This window comes from Papaver somniferum, chromosome 3, assembly GCF_003573695.1.
Source record: "Papaver somniferum cultivar HN1 chromosome 3, ASM357369v1, whole genome shotgun sequence".
NCBI lineage: Eukaryota > Viridiplantae > Streptophyta > Magnoliopsida > Ranunculales > Papaveraceae > Papaver > Papaver somniferum.
In genome coordinates this window covers 200290796-200310048 of record NC_039360.1, presented here as the reverse complement: position 1 = coordinate 200310048, position 19253 = coordinate 200290796, and the positions used below count along the sequence as shown (strand labels likewise).

The window sequence follows — 19253 nt, the reverse complement described above, 5'->3', positions numbered from 1 at the left end:
GATTGGCCTTTATCCGATGAATGTGAAAGGTTCAAGACAATTATAGCCAACTCGGGGTTATCTACTGCTTCCGAGAACTCAATGTTGGAACATGATCGTGTGGCTATATCGGCGTTCGTGGAGATATTGTATTCTGAAACCGACACCTTCTATATGCCGTTTGGGGAGATGACGATTATGCCGGATGATGTTGTGCAGATTCTTAACCTCCCTGACCAAAGCACAACTATGAAGTTGAACTACACAAAGCAGTTAAGTTGGGAAAAACTTTATGCTCTAACTAAGAAGTGCTTAGGATGGGATGAAGAGACATCAAGAGTTGAGTTCATGGGGCATGCAAGTTATAGAACAAGACAGATCAATACTACCATTTTGATGAATATGTTTCGTGGCACCCTGGATAGAGAGAAGAAAGGAACGTTAACTGATGAGCAGGTTAACCACGCGGACAACGCCTATCTCCTTTGTATATTGGGATGTGTCATTTTCCCCAATATTACTGGCAACCAGATCGACGCCAACCTTCTACAACTTTTGGATCCTCTCCATGAAGTCGGTGACTACTCTTGTGGCACGACATGCCTAGCATTCTTGATGGAAGAGTTGAGAAAGGTGTTGAGGCGAGGAACTAGCCAAGTTGCCGGGAACGTGGCTCTATTACAAGTTTTTTTTTAACTCTATAAATCAATGTATATTTATTCGGTAGACAATACATATGATGCATATTTTTAACTCCGAATGGTGCATATTCGGTAGGATGTACACATTGTTAACTTCCGAATGTAGTTTATTCGGAAACGTATTACATAGTTGTATTTCCGATTGTTTAGAATCGGAATTTAGTCTTGGATTACTACCGAATATATAGGCCAAAAAACTATAGTTTACTGAACTCCAAATGATGCATATTGTAGGACATACACATTTTTGACTTCCGAATGTTGTTTATTCGGAAAAATATTACTTAGTTTGACTTATGATTATGTATAACCGGAATCTAATATTGGGAAATTACTACCGAATATATAAGCCAAAAATTAGAGTTTACTGAACTCCAAATGTTGCATATTCGTAAGGAGTTACCTATTATTAACATCTGAATATTCTATATTCGGTTGTCACCATCTTCTGATTATGTATATTCGGTTGAAATTTATGTACTTTGACTTCCGATTGTTTAAAATCTATTTAATAATACTTGGTTTCTTATCTATATAGTCATGGATCTATGACCACTTCCCTATCCTGAAGTTGGCCGGAGAGAACCCGGAGTGGCGCAAAGGTACTCCTAGAGGAACAAAGTATATCTTCGAAGACAACCACTCTAGAGAAAAAGAGCAGCAGTTGATTCGCACGAGGGAAATTTTGGACCAAATGAAGGCCTCAGACGTATGCTTTGATCCATACAAGGAAGACCGAGATAGTGGGAATATAAATGTTCGGTCGGACTTGTCCCTTTATTTTGGACCGTCGTGGCACCCCACGGGATGTGTGATGTACAACCCCTCTATGGTGATGCGACAACACGGGTATATACAACAACAACCACTGGATGAGTTTGGGGATTACTACAAATTGGAGTTGGATTTGTGCTCCTCTAGTGGTGACAATCTCACGGTAGTTCACTCAGGCCCACATACTGTTCTTGATATAAGAGGACTGAGTTCATTATCAACACTGGTAGAGCTATCACTAGAGGTGATGAAAATTCTCCAGGCTATATGAGTTGGTATAGGAAGGTATCCCATCCTTTGGTTATCCGTGAAGTTAAATCAAAGACTACTTCGGTGGGGTCCAGTTATAATTGTATTATCAAAGACAAACCAAATGGTTATGACAGACTGGTGCGTATTCTTATAACACTTTTGATGTTATGGCTATAAATCTTATGTGATAACCGTTTGATGTTATATCATTATGTATAAAAATAGGTGAATAGGTTCAAGCGTGTTTCCAACATGTTAACTGCATGCATGAGGAGCGGAGATCCCGTGCCAGTTGAGAAGATAAAAAGGCTAAAGACCTAGTTGATAATATTGATAATGAAGATTATGCAGCAGAATTTGGGGAGAAAGCCACGAAGAAGCATACAGATAAGATGGCAATATCAAAGACAGGTAAAAGAACTCGAGCTTCTACGAGAGCTCCAACTGAAGGTGCTGAAGCTGCAGGTGCTCAAACTCGTGCTCGTGCAGGACTCGGAGGTAGTCAAAGTCGTAAAGTCAAATCAAAGAATAAATGAATGACAAACTTCTGTTTTATAGTATTTATATTTTGTGTTGGATTATTTCGTTTTTAAGGTTTGGATCGGATTTTAAGTTCTTAAATCACGTTATGGTTTGTGAATGGTTACTTTGATGGATTATGAATGGTTAGTTTAATGGATTGTGAATGGTGTATGAATTTATCAATGGTTTCTGAATTTTGAAGCACAATCGAGAGATTTATTAATTTAAATATCTTCCGAAGGTGGAAAATAATATATTCGGGAGCCATAAAATTGAAATTACTACCGAATATAGTTGTTGAGCATTTCGAAATTCCAAGGATTATGGTCGTTCCAAAATTCCAAAACCTAAGGATTTTGGCAGGTTTGGATTGTTGAGCCACTCTACATTCGGAAGTTTATGTAACTAAATTTACTTTCGATTATTGCAAGTTCAAAACCCGAAAAATCTCTGTTTTTCCCAAATTCTGATTTTTGGGTCATTGTATATTCGGGAGTTTATTGAAATCACATATCTTCTGAATATGACAAGTTCAAAACCAACCATGCCATGGTTCTAGGTGGTTCTAAGGGCCGTTATAAAAGGTTAGCCAACACACATTCATAGGTTTAGGTTTATGACGCATCTTCCGATTATTGCCAGTTCAAAACCAAAAAAATCTCTGTTTTCCCCAAATTCTAATTTTTGGGCCATCGTATATTCGGGAGTTTATTGAAATCACATATCTTCCGAATATGACAAGTTCAAAACCAACCATGTCATGGCTCTAGGTGGTTCCAAGGGCCATTATAGAAGGTTAGCCAACACTCATTCAGAGGTTTAGGTTTATGACGTATCTTCCGATTATTGCAAGTTCAAAACCAGAAAAATCTTTGTTTTTCCCAAATTCTGATTTTTGGGCCACCGTATATTCGGGAGTTTATTGAAATCACATATCTTCCGAATATGATAAGTTCAAAACCAACCATGCCATGGCTCTAGGTGGTTCCAAGGGCCATTATAGAAGGTTAGCCAACACACGTTCGGAGGTTTAGGTTTATGACGTATCTTCTGATTATTGCAAGTTCAAAACCAAAATAATCTTTGTTTTTCCAAAATTCAGATTTTTGGGCCATCGTATATTCGGGAGTTCATGAAAATGACTTATCCTCCGAATATGACAAGTTCAAAACCAACCATGACATGTCTCTAGATGGTTCCAAGGGCCATTATATAAGGTTAGCCAACACTCATTCGGAGGTTTAGGTTTATGACGTATCTTCCGATTATTGCAAGTTCAAAACCAGAAATATCTCTTTTTTTTCTGATTTTTGAGCCATCGTATATTCGGGAGTTCATGAAAATGACTTATCCTCCGAATATGACAAGTTCAAAACCAACCATGCCATGGCTCTAGGTGGTTCCAAGGTCCATTATAGAAGGTTAGCCAACACACATTCAAAGGTTTAGGTTTATGATGTATTTTCCGATTATTGCAAGTTCAAAACCAGAAAAATCTCTGTTTTTCCCAAATTCTGATTTTTGGGCCATCGTATATTCGGGAGTTCATGAATGACTTATCCTCCAAATATGACAAGTTCAAAGCCAACCACGCCATGGCTCTAGGTGGTTCCAAGGGCCATTATAGAAGGTTAGCCAACGCTAATTCGGAGGTTTAGGTTTATGAAGTATCTTCCGACTATTGCAAGTTCAAAACCAGAAAAATCTCTGTTTTTCCCAAAAATGAAAAGAAATGAAAAAAATGAAACAAAAATCATTCTAATACTGCACCGACTACAATCGGAAGGCTGGGTAATATTTTGTCTACCGAATGCATTTGGAGGATAAAAATGTTATAATATCTTCCGATTATGTAAGGGCAATTTTTCCATTACGAATTACGCGAGATAAGGGATGGCTACATTTTACGTTTGGGTGACCTTTTTTGTTTTATTGTTGACCTTAGATCAAAAATGTCTATACACTATGATCCTTTCCAAAACCTCGCAGCTACCTTATCAAACTCCCCCACGACTAACGAGGTTTTCTAGGGAGTTGGGGAGACTCTTCTAAACTCTCCCACGACTAACGGGGATTTTGAGAGACTCACTCGAACTCCCTCACGACTAACGGGAAAAAACACAACTACACCCAACTCCCCCAACTCCCTTGAGGACTAACACCCTGTAGATTTTTTATATCGAGTTCATTTCTGGAATGAACTCTGTTTTTTTTTTAGGTTTTTATATGGAGTTCATTTCTGGAATGAACTCTGTTTTTTAGGTTTTTATATGGAGTTCATTTCTGGAATGAACTCTGTTTTTTTAGGTTTTTATATGGAGTTCATTTCTGGAATGAACTCTGGTATTTTTAGTTTTTTTTTTTGGTTTTTATATGGAGTTCATTTCTGGAATGAACTCTGGTTTATATGTTTTCTGTAAAAATAAGTAGAAATTAACAGGAGTTCATTTTGACGAATGAACTACTACAAGAAAATAAGTAAAAATTAACACGTAAGGGTGCTTTTGTCTGTTTTATATTTTTAAATAATTATGGACCAAACAGTAAAGGCATTTTCCCAAAGGACTAAACAGACATGGGCCCACCTAAAAAAGGACCAAACGATATTTTTCCCTTCTCGCTATCCACGGGTTCGTGAATGATGTGGTAGAAAACCGTCGCGGTAAGCCTTCTCCTGCGGTTTTAGCGGAGCACCCACTGCTGAGGGATTCTTCTTCGACCAAGCGAAAATCCGTTAGCCCGGATGCGGATAGTCCCCAAGTGAAGGAGCGAAGGTCTAAAAGCCATGCAGATGGTTCCCAATCAGATTCGACGACTCCTCCGACTTTTAGTTCGTCTAATATGCGGGTATGCATGATTTTCTTCTTGATTTTAGTTGGATTGCGTATATCCTCGTCTTTTTTTCTAAGTGTCTGTCTTTGTGCCTTGCCCAGGGTCTCAGCAGCGTGAACGCCTTTACCAAACTTGCAGGTAGTCAGAAAACAACGTTTCTTGAGACGGGAAGTGGCGATGCTGAACCTCTCTGTGGTGAAGGGGAACCCGAGAAGGAAGAAAGTTCGTAGTCTAGTGACGACGAGAATAGTTCTTCCAACAGTAGTGTTGAATCTTCTTCTAGTCGGTCTGAAAGCGAATCGGTGAGTCTTCTACATGTTTTTCCTTCTTCTTTCTTTCTCTCTTCTTTTTGGGAAAGTATCTAATCTATGATATCATAGGGGGAAGCCGTCTCTGAAGGTGAACCTAGGAGTAGGATATCCTTTCATGTTTGACTGGAGTGGCACTTGATTGAGTGGACCCTTGAGCTAAGGAATAGAGGGATTGTCCATTAGTCAGGCTTTTTACGGGAGATGATCCAATTTCTCCATTAAACCAACAGCTTAATGAAAGAATTCCAGATAGAAATATTACCACTAGATATCATTTTATGATGTCAAATAACTTGCCTGTTGACAGGTAAAAACTGACACCGCGTCTATTTGAAGCTTAAAACAACATAGTCGAAAATGTCTAAAATGTATAAAACTTAGAACATAAACAATTGAAGTAAGACAGCTCCATACTGGAAAAACATACCTCAAGTAGCTGATCGTTTTTCAGGAGACTCTTCACCCTGTATATTTGGTTTCTTATTAAGTAGTCATGTCTCAATAGTTTCGCATCCCGAGTTAAGAGTATCCGTTTTTCCTTTTGTGCTTGATCGACTAACTTCCTAGAGATGATGATCATTAAATTACGCCAACAGGAGAAAACTGCCTGTCTACGATGTTTGAATGAGTTTGTAATTATTATATATTTTACCTTGGTTCAGGCTTTCTTGAACAAGGGGTTGCAGCATCAACTCCAACACACCTGAGGTGTTTCGCTAAACCCTCTACCTGTTCAAATATTCCAGGCAGAATGAATTAACAATCAAGATGTGTATTACTGTATATGGACAAGTATTCATGTATTCAACGACAGATAATAAATATTCGAGCTAACAGACGAACTTCGTACACTTTATGCACCAAGAAAGGCTAACATCAAATCTTTCAGAAAATCAATTCGTCAGCAAGGTTTATGTGATCCAAAAACTATAAAATGGGCATATGTATTCTCTAATCTGAACATGGTCGAAGTTGATGTCCATATATTTTGCAATTATAAGATGAGTATTAAGTTTTCATGAAACTGCATTACCATCACATCGCACAGAAATTTCGGGCACCCATCACCCCCTAATGACGAATCCCATGGTGGAGGCCCTTGCCAATCACCGGAACATTCAATCAGTTTTGCTTTGTAAGTTAGTCCTGTCGAGGATTGTCTCTTCCCTTTTCTCTTAGAAGTTTTAGGTTTTCTATCCGATTCCTTCAGCAAAATTCTTTCACCGTATCTTGAGATAATGTTTGAAAGAGAAACTCCCAACAGAGCAGTCTTCATGCATGAGACCTTGGAAATAGATGATACCGGAGAAAATGGAGTCAACCTGACTATATCTGAAGCTTGACAGAACTTTAGCCTTAGAACATTATCACAGACATCGGGCATCACAAGAATTTCTTTCAATCCAAGAAGTGCATTTGCGTTCCGAGGTTCGGTAGTATCCCTCGAAGTAGAAACTGCAGCAAACCAGTCATAAAAGAGATCCGTGAATATGAAAGTTAAGAAAATATACATTATAATGGACCAAGTAACTGAATTTGATATGTCATACACTATCCACATCGGAGTTTATGGCTGAAGAGACTTTAAGAGTAACACGGTTTATAGACTTTAAAAGTATAACAGGCGTGAGTTTGCATGTGTGTATATATATTTATAAACATATATCTAAAAATGTTGAACATAAGAGAGAAAACACCTTCTTTGAGAACCTTCTCCTGGAAAACAGCAAATATCTCTAATAAGCTATGTGCATCTGCAGCGGCGTATGTTTTTTGATCTTCTGTAAGAGGGCGGAGTGACCAATCGCTACATTGGAGTTCCTGGTGGAGAGTATAGATGCATAAGCTGGGATCACAAGGAATAAAAACATGAACCACCTTACTCAAGCGAAAGTTAGGTAGATTCAACAGCCTTTAAGTTTCATTTTATTTTAAATTGAGATGATATTGTCTTTTGCAATTTAATCAAACTAAATCAGAACTACCCAACCAATATCTATTGCACTGAAATAGTTATACCATTTCCAGTTACAACTAGTTTCTTCCTACCATCTACAGGGTGAGACCTACTTTTGTATGTTTGATAACAAATACTACAAAAAACTCTAAAAGTTTCCAATGAACGAAGATAATGATATTGAATTTTAAGTATTTGTGGAACACAGCGATCGTTAGAATAAAGGAAAGAGATGTTGCACCATGCATCTTTATTCTAAGTTATGTGTACCTTTGCGGCCTTCCGCAAAGCCAGTAGCCTAATATTAGTCATAAAGTGACATTCTCATGCAGAGCATCACAGGTTTCTTTAGCATTCATTGTTTTGTATACAGCTAATTCAGCGATTATAATCAATCTCCATCTTGTCTTTATCCCATTTTCACTGATCTACAGAAGTTGCGGGTCTATACTCTTGAGGAGCAGTATTTTAATAAACTAAAGGCACCAACATCAAACAGCAATACCAATACATACTGAAAAGTGGTTGGAAAAAAACCCTGATAGACAGATTAAGTTAACACAAACCTTGGATAGTGAAACACTGAGCATTTCTTCACATACAGTTGCTAAGCTTTTCATATCCTTAGACATTTTTCTTCCTGGTTGCTTCTCTTGTAAATGATGTTGGTATATACTTGTAATGTCTAAATAAGGTTCCACCTAATCCACATTTTTCAGACAAAAAAATTAAAAACAGAAACACACACAAAAATTGAGAATTCACAAATGAAACCAAGAAAACCACATAAAAAAGTCAGGGCTTTGGTCATACCTTATCAAAGCCAGGATTGGAACCTTGAGAAGAAAAGGTAGAAGATAAGTAAACCAAATCATGTTTAAACCTAAACCCTAATTTCAAAATATCAGGTGAAATAAACATATCTCTAAGAAGTTGATAAATTGAAGAAAGGGTGATCAAAGAAAGGTCAACTAGAAAAACCCATATTATTTTGTGAATCTGTATACTCTATCACTTCATGATTGATTCTACAGGCAATTTGAAGAAGTGAAACAGTTGGGAAAGAGTATTGTTTGGTTCTACAAGGTTTCCATTCAGCATCTAATCCAACTACAGATGAATGATTTAATGCCCAGAGTAATAAATTGAATTCTATAGAATCTTCTGTTGTTGATACTAAATGAATTTCTTCGGGTTTTATCGTTTTCTTAGTTTCGTGAGAATCCATTGTTAGAAAATTGATAGTACAATGTTTGACAATTCAAAACGATAGCATAATTATACTCTTGCCCTTCATTGTCATAATTTGTTGGGGAAAGAAGGTAACAACAGAGAGTGGAGGGTGCTAGTATCAATAAGCCTGGCATTTTTAGGGGTCATTCAAAAGGATTTAGGGCCCAATAATTTATATCCAGCCAAGGACACTAGTTAAGGATACCCTATAGCACATTGAGGCACTGCGTGAAGCTATTACTCGGTGAAGAATCGGGCGAAAAATCGGGCGACCCGATTCATGACTCGCTGAAAATTTTCTTACCAGAATCTCGTCAATCCTTCCTCCTGCACATTTATGATCGTCTTTTCTCTTGTTTACATCGAATACTCAATCCCTATTTCGATTTTGTTTTTATGTTAATGTCTTAAGCTCCTGTTTTTTTCTCTACAGAAACGAGGAACCCTAGTTTCTATAGGTTTCGATAATTTTCTTCAATTTATGATTACCTCGAGCTAACTAACACGGTTTTTCTTGTGATTGCGTCTGTTTTCAGATTTCATCCCTTCTCTCCTTTCCCAAGCCGATTGGGAGGAATAGGTTTCCTTGCTGAAGCAATTGAAGCGGTGGTGACCTAATTCATATATTCTTATTCTACAAATCATTGTCAGTTAAAGAAGATTCTCAATATTTTATTCAGCTTGGGTGGGATTCAATCTCTGTAAACGCCTCGTATTCATCAATCTCCCGTGCAATAAATTATATCCACACGCCTCTGCAATTTGCTGCTGTCGTAATCATTCTTTTGGTTCTTCAAGGTCGAAGCTCAGCTTTCTTCTCAAGTAATTTCTACTGCTTCTTTCTTCAATTCCAAGTCATTAGCATGGCAAACACTTGGCGAAATTCAAATCTTTATCTTGACTGGAATATCATTTATATACTATCCCATGATTCTTTAGATTCTCAAAGAACTCATAAGCCCCAAAGTTCTGCTATCAAAATTGGAACTATATATCTACCTAAAAAACCCAGAGAAAATTGTTATCTTTTGCAAATTCCAATTGTTAAGCTCAATGGCCTCATCATCAAATGCTTCTGATGCCATCTATAACAATTCACAAAGGAATAACAATGCTGCTAGAAGGAATAACAAACATGTAAGCCTACAAGGAAAAGGGAGACACATTGATTCTTTTGCTTTGATTGGATATGTATGCAGAGAAAGTGAAGTCACTAGGAATGTAGTGAGTTACTCAATTAGACAAAGATGGGGTGCACAAAATGAAGTAGATGTGATCACAACTGGAAGAAGGAATGTTTTCATTTTCAGAATTCATTCTAGGGAAATTTTTCAAAGGGTTTTAAGGGAGAGGCCTCACTCAGTTGGTGGATACTTGTTGGTTTTACTTCCATGGCAGTTCCATATGAATGTGCAGAGAGCCATATTCCAATTTGAAGTTTTCTACATAGAATTTAGACTCAGAGCTGATCTTGATAGAGATGACATACCTCATCTTATTGCTTCTCAGGCTGGTGAACCAATCATTATCTACAACAGAGACCCAACTGGTGTGGGTGAAAGCAAAAGTCAGATTGGATGTTAACTTGCCATTGGTTAGAAAGGTGAATATTACTCTGGAGGATGGAGAAAGAATTAAGATTGCTATTTTTTATCGGGGTTTTCCATCAGCTACCTGTAGACACTGTTATGTTTTCAACCATAATGAAAACTACTGTGTTTAATAGCAAATATGGCCTGGATAGCTGTGCCAGTTCTGAATCTGCAAGGTGTAGATCCTTTTGATGAACAAGTGGAAGAGCTAGTTCAGGTTATACAACAGAATATGGAAATTCAAGAAGGAGGAGATGAAGGAGAAATTCAAGAGCCAGTGCTGAATGATGTAGTTGAAGGCAATGACAATACAAGTGGATTGGTCTTGGATAATCAACATGTGACAGATAGTACTGAAATTCCCAATAATGATGTGGATATTGAGGTCAATCATGTCATTGAGGATACTATAGAAAAAACTCTGCCAGTGCTTCTTATGTCTCAGAAATACATATAAATGATATCAGGACTAATAAGAGAAGAAGGAAAGAAGATATTGTCATGGAAGCTATGGAAATGGAGGGATACATGCAAGAAATTAATAGAGAACTACATGTTTTTGCTAATGAGGTGGTGGTGAATGGAGTGTCTGTCCACAATATGGAGTTAGGAGAAACCTCTGCTGGAGGAGGGAGATGACAAATGTGTTTGAAGCTGACAATGATATTAGAATGGATGGGTCTGAAACTGCTTCTGTTGTGGATGCTGGAACTCAAAACCTTAATTGAATAGGTTCTTCTTAATCTCAGAACAAATTTAATTTTTATTTCAAATTTTGCGATCAATAGTATATGCCATTGCTTTTCTACACATCTGTTTTTTTCATGTTTTGTGGTGACACTTATACCTTTCAAGTTATTTTACCCCTTCTTACTAAAGTTTTTTTTTAAATACCATTATGAAGCTTTTATCTTGGAATGTGCAGGGGTTGGAAAACCTCTCACTAGAAATCACTTGAAATATATTCTCAGAAAACAAAATCCTGATTTTATGTTCTTAGCTGAAACAAAGGCTACTAAAGATAGTATGAACATCTTAGCTAGAAATATTAAGTTCCATGACTGGCTAGCTGTTCCTAGAATAGGTTTATCTGGTGGGATGCTCATTGCTTGGCATAATAATATTAAAGCTATATGCATTGCTGAATTTTTTTACATATGCTTTTTTGAATTACATGACTGTTTCAATAATTGCTGGAATGTTGTTTGTGTGCATGGCTCTCTGAATGAATTAGGGAAAAAATGCAATGGGATAAAATAAATTTCTTTTACAATCAAAATCCTAATACCCCTTGGATAATAGTTAAAGACCTGAACTTTATCCTGCATGTTAATGATAAGCATGGTGGAAAAAATAACACTCATGTTAACAAATATATCCATGACAACATCCAAAAATTAGGACTTATGGACCTTAGGTTACCTTTTACTTGGTCTAATAATAGGGAAGGTCATGAAAATATAAAGGAAAGAATAGATAGAGTCCTCTCTTCTCATATCTGGTCTATATGTTTCCTGATGCGATTGTTAGTCACTTACCTAGAGTCGGTTCTGACCGCATACCGATTGTACTAAACTGCAAGCCTATTAAAGCAAATCATCATAAACCATTTAGGGTTATTATAACATGGTTTAGCCATGAAAATTTAGAAAACAAGTGTTAGATAATTTGGATTGTAACATTAGGGGCTCGTACTCTTATAGTCTACAAAAGAATCTTAAAAACTTATATTATTCACTTTCTAGATGGAACAAAAACGTCTTTTGAAATATTTTTAATAACATTGAGAGTCTTAGTAAAAAAATGGATTACTTACACACCATTAGTCCGTTTCCAACCCTTGAAATCAAGGATACGCATAATACCCTTGAGATGTGGTATAACAGAGAGTATGATTATTGGAATCATCTCTCTAAAGATAATTTTGTTAAAGACTTTGACCGTAACACTTCTTTCTTTCACCAATATGCGAATAATAGAATGAGAATAAATCATATTCACACCCTTAGGGATGAAACTGGTCTCTGGATTGATGATAACACCCAATTACATAAGCTACTTATTAATTATTTTAAATCTATCAGCTCCACAAGTAATGTACATCACCTTGATAACCTTAATAATCTCATTGACCCTTGTATCAATGATGATGATGACAATAGTCTCATCAGAATTCCCGATGAATTAGAAATCAAGAATACTCTCTTTAACATGAATCAGTGGGGTGCCCCTGGTCCTGACGGTTACCTTCCAGGTTTCTTCAAAGAAAACTGGGAAATCGTTAAGAAAGACATTATTAACATGGTTCAGGATTTTTTCAGGAAAAAATATATTCTCAAGGAAATGAATTACTCTTATATAACTCTGATTCCTAAAGTCCAGAACCCTTCCACCCATAGTGATTTTCTCCCTATCAGCCTTAGCAACACCACCTATAAAATAATTTCAAAAATTCTAACTAACCGTCTGAAACCGATGCTTTCGAAACTGATTTCTCAAAACCAATCTGCATTTATTCCCGGGCGTTAAATCACTGATAATATAATTGTTGCTCATGAAATTCTTCACTCCATGAAAATTTCGAAAAATAAAACTAGCTATATGGTTTTGAAAATTGACCTATCGAAAGCTTTCGATGGGATTGAATGGGACTTTCTTAATAAAACCCTTCTTTCTTTTGGTTTCTGTGAAGATGTTTGCCATCTTATTATGCAATGTGTTACTACGACGTCTTTCTCTGTTCTTTTAAATGGTGTACCTGGTGACAGATTTACTGTGACCAGGGGACTTAGACAAGGGGACCCTTTCCCCTTATCTGTTCATCATCTGCATGGAAGTGCTTTCTAAACTTCTCTTTAAAGCTGAAAATGAAAAAAATATTTCTGGTGTCAAAGTGGCGAGAACTGCTCCTCCTGTTTCGCATTTGTTTTTCGCTGACGATTGTTTCTTGTTTGCTAAGGCGAACCTTAATGAAGCTAAAAATATTGTTAACATTTTAAATATTTTTGGTGAAATGACTGGGCAAGTCATTAATAAATCTGGTGTTTTTTCACACCAAAGATGCACAACAAACACTGTAAAATCTCTAAAATAATTAAAATTAAGAAAATCTCTAAAAATGATAAATATTTAGGAACTCCTCTTTGCTTTGATAGAAATAAAACTAATAGCTTTGAACCGCTTCTTAATAAATATTACACTGTCCTCCAAGGTTGGATAGGAAAAATGTTTAACCAAGCTGGGCGCACCGTCTTAATAAAACTGTGCTTAGTGCTTACCCAAATCATCAAATGCAGTGTCTAGCCTTTCCCAAGACCTTAGACAGTCTTGATAAATCCAGAGAGATTTCTGGTGGAAAAAAAAGAACAAGAAAAAATGTTACTACCCTAAGGCGTGGCCTAGTATAACTAAAGACATTCACCAAGGTGGTCTGGGGATTAGAAATCCCCATAAACATAATCTTGCCCTCATAACTAAGTTGGCTTGGAGGCTTATTCACAATCAAGATCAGCTGTGGGATAAAATTCTTAAACATAAATACTTCAGAGACCAGAATCCTCTAAAGAAAACTAGGAAACATAGAATTTCCTGGATATGGACCAGTATCAGGAAAGGTCTTGATATTATTAACTCAAACCATATGTGTCAGATTAACAATGAGAAATCTACAAATGTTTGGTCTGATTTCTGGTTACCTAATCAAGTTCATCTCTTGTCTCCTATAAATGTTGATTGTAATATGCCTATAAATGTTTGTGATTTGATGGATCCTAATGGAAACCGGTATATGAACATTATCAGTAAATATATCGACTTGTCTTTCGATGATGCTATCAATTCTGTAACCACTAACATCAATACGCATGATAGAATTAGATGGAAATCTACCACCTCTGGCAATCTTAATACTAAATCGGTTTACAATTTCCTGACTAAGTTGAATTTTGATAAGGATGAAGCCAGATTTTGGAAAAATTTATGGAATTTAAATATGCTACCTAAAGTTAATATGTTCTGCTGGAAATTTGTCTCTTGTGTTTTGGCTCTTGGGAGTAATATGTCTAAATATGTGAAAGATTCTGATCCTTATTGTCTGCTATGTGATAATCAAGACTTAGAAGATGAAATGCATCTGTTTGTTCATTGTAATTTTTCTAAGAAAGTGTGGGATGCCTTTGATCTCAATAACATATATTGTTTCAATGGAAATTCTGATATCATGCATTGGTTTAAATCTTGGATGAATAATAGGAATCTAACTAGCAAGCATAATCTGATTTCATTCATAATCTGGTCCATTTGGAAGTTTAGAAATAGTGTCCATTTTGATAATAAAGTGCCTAATGTGCATAAGATAATTGACATCATAAGAACATCCTACCAGAAATTCAATTCTAGTAGAGATAGTAAAGCCAGTCAGATTCAGGATAAAGCTTGGATGCTTACTAGAAATAATCATATGCATAGAAAGGAAGATTATGATTGGTTTATTATGTTTGATGCCTCCTTTATTGAAGCTGATTACACAATGGGATATGCTATCTCAATCATGGATAATGCAGGAGTTAAGAAGCAATGTCGTGCAGGGTGTGCGGTTGGGCTTCCTGCCCCTTAGAAGCTGAAGCAAAAGCTGGAATTGAGGCCATCAGATGGATGAAGGAATTAAAGCTCCAAAATTGTTGCCTGATTAATGACTGCCAAGTTTTAATGAAGATTCTGAAAGGAGAAGAAGATTCTGAAGCCCAACCCTGGAGGTCTCAAAATAACATCTATCGATGTAAATTTTCTCTTGTAAATTATTATCCGGTTTCCTTTATGTATAAATCTAGGAAGTATGTTGATTTCGAAGACAAGCTATCTAAGGAAGAAAGAACTAGGAAAGTTAAGTTTTTCTCTACGGAGAATGTGAGTGAAAATGTAAGAAAAAACATCCTAGAAAGAGTTAAGCTAGGCTTAGATCTTATCTTGTATATTTTGCAAACTTCCTCTATTACATAAATAAAAGTTGTCTTCTTATAAAAAAAAAAGCTCTTCCCCTTCACTCCCGATTGTGGAGGAAATTTTTTTTTTCCTCTTTTTTCAATTCATCGTCTTCGTCGTGAATCGCCAAAGTAAAACATCATTGATTCGTTTATAAAACAATGGGTAAGGGTAGTGAACCCCACATACCTAAAACTAAAAACGTTCCTCGCGGTTTCGATCCAAATATTGGAATTTTAACAAGAAATAAAGAGATTGTTGCTGAAAATGACGAGGAACACGAAGACGCGGATGTAGTTGGTGGTGGCGATTCTGATAGTCAAACACTCCGGCAACTTCAAATGGCCCCAATTAGGTAAGACTCTATCATTTTTTGGGTTTATTTCGCTTTAATTCGACGAATCGAGAAAAAACAACAACTGGGGTTTTCGGTTATTTACCCAGATTCGGGAGATATTCATACTAATTTACTTCCGAATGTAGTCGTGTTCTTCATTTCTCAAGAACATCGACAGTATTCGGGAGAAATATTTGTTGGTTATCTGCCGAATATTGTTGGCCATATCTTCCTGTGTACAAACTGGTAATAATCGATAGTTTAATGAATTTGTTGGCTTCCGAATATATTTAAGTAGAGACACAGTATTCGGAAGTAAACTTACTACGGAATATATATATATTTTGAAAAATTCTCAAAATTGTGATTTAGGCAAAATCCCATTTTGAGGCCAGCATTTATTCGGTAGAAAAAAATTTGAATGACTTCCTATTATATAGGCTGAAAAATTCAGAGCTTCCTGAACTCCAATTGATGAGTATTCGGTAGAAAAAAAATTATCTTATTATCCGAATGTTGTATATTCGGGAACAAAATATTTCCTTTTACTTCTGATTGTCTACATTCGGGTTTTGTTTGTGTATTTTGCCTTCTGATTGTATAGTTTGTAACGTTCCTTATTTTTTTGTTTGGGAAAAGTCGAGCTAAGCAACCTCCCAAAATAGGCGACTTAGGGCCTCGTTGAGAAGGGAGTAAGAAAGTATCAGCTAGTGCTAGGAGAGAAAGGATTGCCAAGGGAAATTCAAGTTCTCAACAAGGTGCAGAACCAATTACTCCACAAGGCACTGAACAAGGTGTGCAACCAAGTGCTCAACAAGCCACTCAACAAGGTGTAGAACCAACTGCTCCTCAAGGCACTGAACAAGGTGGTGTAGAAAAAAGTGCTCCACAAGTTACATCCCAACATGAAATTGAACCAATTGATCCTGTGCCAACAGTAGAAGAAGAAGGACAACCAAGTAGTACCAAAAAATCCAAAAAAGGAAACAAAGGAGGAGAAGGTGGAAAGAAGGATATTGCTAAGAAAGCATCACACCTTGTCCCTGAACACTTGAAGGTGCATAATATTCCAAAAGGCAAAATCCTTGAGCTACCGACGGATGGAGGTAAATTGTTATTTGGATACAAAGACTCTTGGGCGAAAGAAATATACGAAACTAAGGTAATAATAACGTATTGTCTATGTGTTCTATCGTAATAGTTGTATTAAAGGTTTTTGTAATTACTCTAAAAATTTATCGTATGTTTAATAGTATCATCAAGATGCGGTTCGTCTACTCAAACCCACTGCCGCACCAACAAAAATGCTTGATTGGCCTTTATCCGATGAATGTGAAAGGTTCAAGACAATTATAGCCAACTCGGGGTTATCTACTGCTTCCGAGAACTCAATGTTGGAACATGATCGTGTGGCTATATCGGCGTTCGTGGAGATATTGTATTCTGAAACCGACACCTTCTATATGCCGTTTGGGGAGATGACGATTATGCCGGATGATGTTGTGCAGATTCTTAACCTCCCTGACCAAAGCACAACTATGAAGTTGAACTACACAAAGCAGTTAAGTTGGGAAAAACTTTATGCTCTAACTAAGAAGTGCTTAGGATGGGATGAAGAGACATCAAGAGTTGAGTTCATGGGGCATGCAAGTTATAGAACAAGACAGATCAATACTACCATTTTGATGAATATGTTTCGTGGCACCCTGGATAGAGAGAAGAAAGGAACGTTAACTGATGAGCAGGTTAACCACGCGGACAACGCCTATCTCCTTTGTATATTGGGATGTGTCATTTTCCCCAATATTACTGGCAACCAGATCGACGCCAACCTTCTACAACTTTTGGATCCTCTCCATGAAGTCGGTGACTACTCTTGTGGCACGACATGCCTAGCATTCTTGATGGAAGAGTTGAGAAAGGTGTTGAGGCGAGGAACTAGCCAAGTTGCCGGGAACGTGGCTCTATTACAAGTTTTTTTTTTAACTCTATAAATCAATGTATATTTATTCGGTAGACAATACATATGATGCATATTTTTAACTCCGAATGGTGCATATTCGGTAGGATGTACACATTGTTAACTTCCGAATGTAGTTTATTCGGAAACGTATTACATAGTTGTATTTCCGATTGTTTAGAATCGGAATTTAGTCTTGGATTACTACCGAATATATAGGCCAAAAAACTATAGTTTACTGAACTCCAAATGATGCATATTGTAGGACATACACATTTTTGACTTCCGAATGTTGTTTATTCGGAAAAATATTACTTAGTTTGACTTATGATTATGTATAACCGGAATCTAATATTGGGAAATTACTACCGAATATATAAGCCAAAAATTAGAGTTTACTGAACTCCAAATGTTGCATATTCGTAAGGAGTTACCTATTATTAACATCTGAATATTCTATATTCGGTTGTCACCATCTTCTGATTATGTATATTCGGTTGAAATTTATGTACTTTGACTTCCGATTGTTTAAAATCTATTTAATAATACTTGGTTTCTTATCTATATAGTCATGGATCTATGACCACTTCCCTATCCTGAAGTTGGCCGGAGAGAACCCGGAGTGGCGCAAAGGTACTCCTAGAGGAACAAAGTATATCTTCGAAGACAACCACTCTAGAGAAAAAGAGCAGCAGTTGATTCGCACGAGGGAAATTTTGGACCAAATGAAGGCCTCAGACGTATGCTTTGATCCATACAAGGAAGACCGAGATAGTGGGAATATAAATGTTCGGTCGGACTTGTCCCTTTATTTTGGACCGTCGTGGCACCCCACGGGATGTGTGATGTACAACCCCTCTATGGTGATGCGACAACACGGGTATATACAACAACAACCACTGGATGAGTTTGGGGATTACTACAAATTGGAGTTGGATTTGTGCTCCTCTAGTGGTGACAATCTCACGGTAGTTCACTCAGGCCCACATACTGTTCTTGATATAAGAGGACTGAGTTCATTATCAACACTGGTAGAGCTATCACTAGAGGTGATGAAAATTCTCCAGGCTATATGAGTTGGTATAGGAAGGTATCCCATCCTTTGGTTATCCGTGAAGTTAAATCAAAGACTACTTCGGTGGGGTCCAGTTATAATTGTATTATCAAAGACAAACCAAATGGTTATGACAGACTGGTGCGTATTCTTATAACACTTTTGATGTTATGGCTATAAATCTTATGTGATAACCGTTTGATGTTATATCATTATGTATAAAAATAGGTGAATAGGTTCAAGCGTGTTTCCAACATGTTAACTGCATGCATGAGGAGCGGAGATCCCGTGCCAGTTGAGAAGATAAAAAGGCTAAAGACCTAGTTGATAATATTGATAATGAAGATTATGCAGCAGAATTTGGGGAGAAAGCCACGAAGAAGCATACAGATAAGATGGCAATATCAAAGACAGGTAAAAGAACTCGAGCTTCTACGAGAGCTCCAACTGAAGGTGCTGAAGCTGCAGGTGCTCAAACTCGTGCTCGTGCAGGACTCGGAGGTAGTCAAAGTCGTAAAGTCAAATCAAAGAATAAATGAATGACAAACTTCTGTTTTATAGTATTTATATTTTGTGTTGGATTATTTCGTTTTTAAGGTTTGGATCGGATTTTAAGTTCTTAAATCACGTTATGGTTTGTGAATGGTTACTTTGATGGATTATGAATGGTTAGTTTAATGGATTGTGAATGGTGTATGAATTTATCAATGGTTTCTGAATTTTGAAGCACAATCGAGAGATTTATTAATTTAAATATCTTCCGAAGGTG

At 36.8% G+C, this 19253-nt stretch overlaps 1 pseudogene; it reads right to left on the bottom strand.

The window, feature by feature from the left end:
- Positions 1-4884: 4884 nt before the first annotated feature.
- LOC113358412 lies at positions 4885-8646 on the bottom strand (annotated as a pseudogene).
- Positions 8647-19253: the final 10607 nt, after the last annotated feature.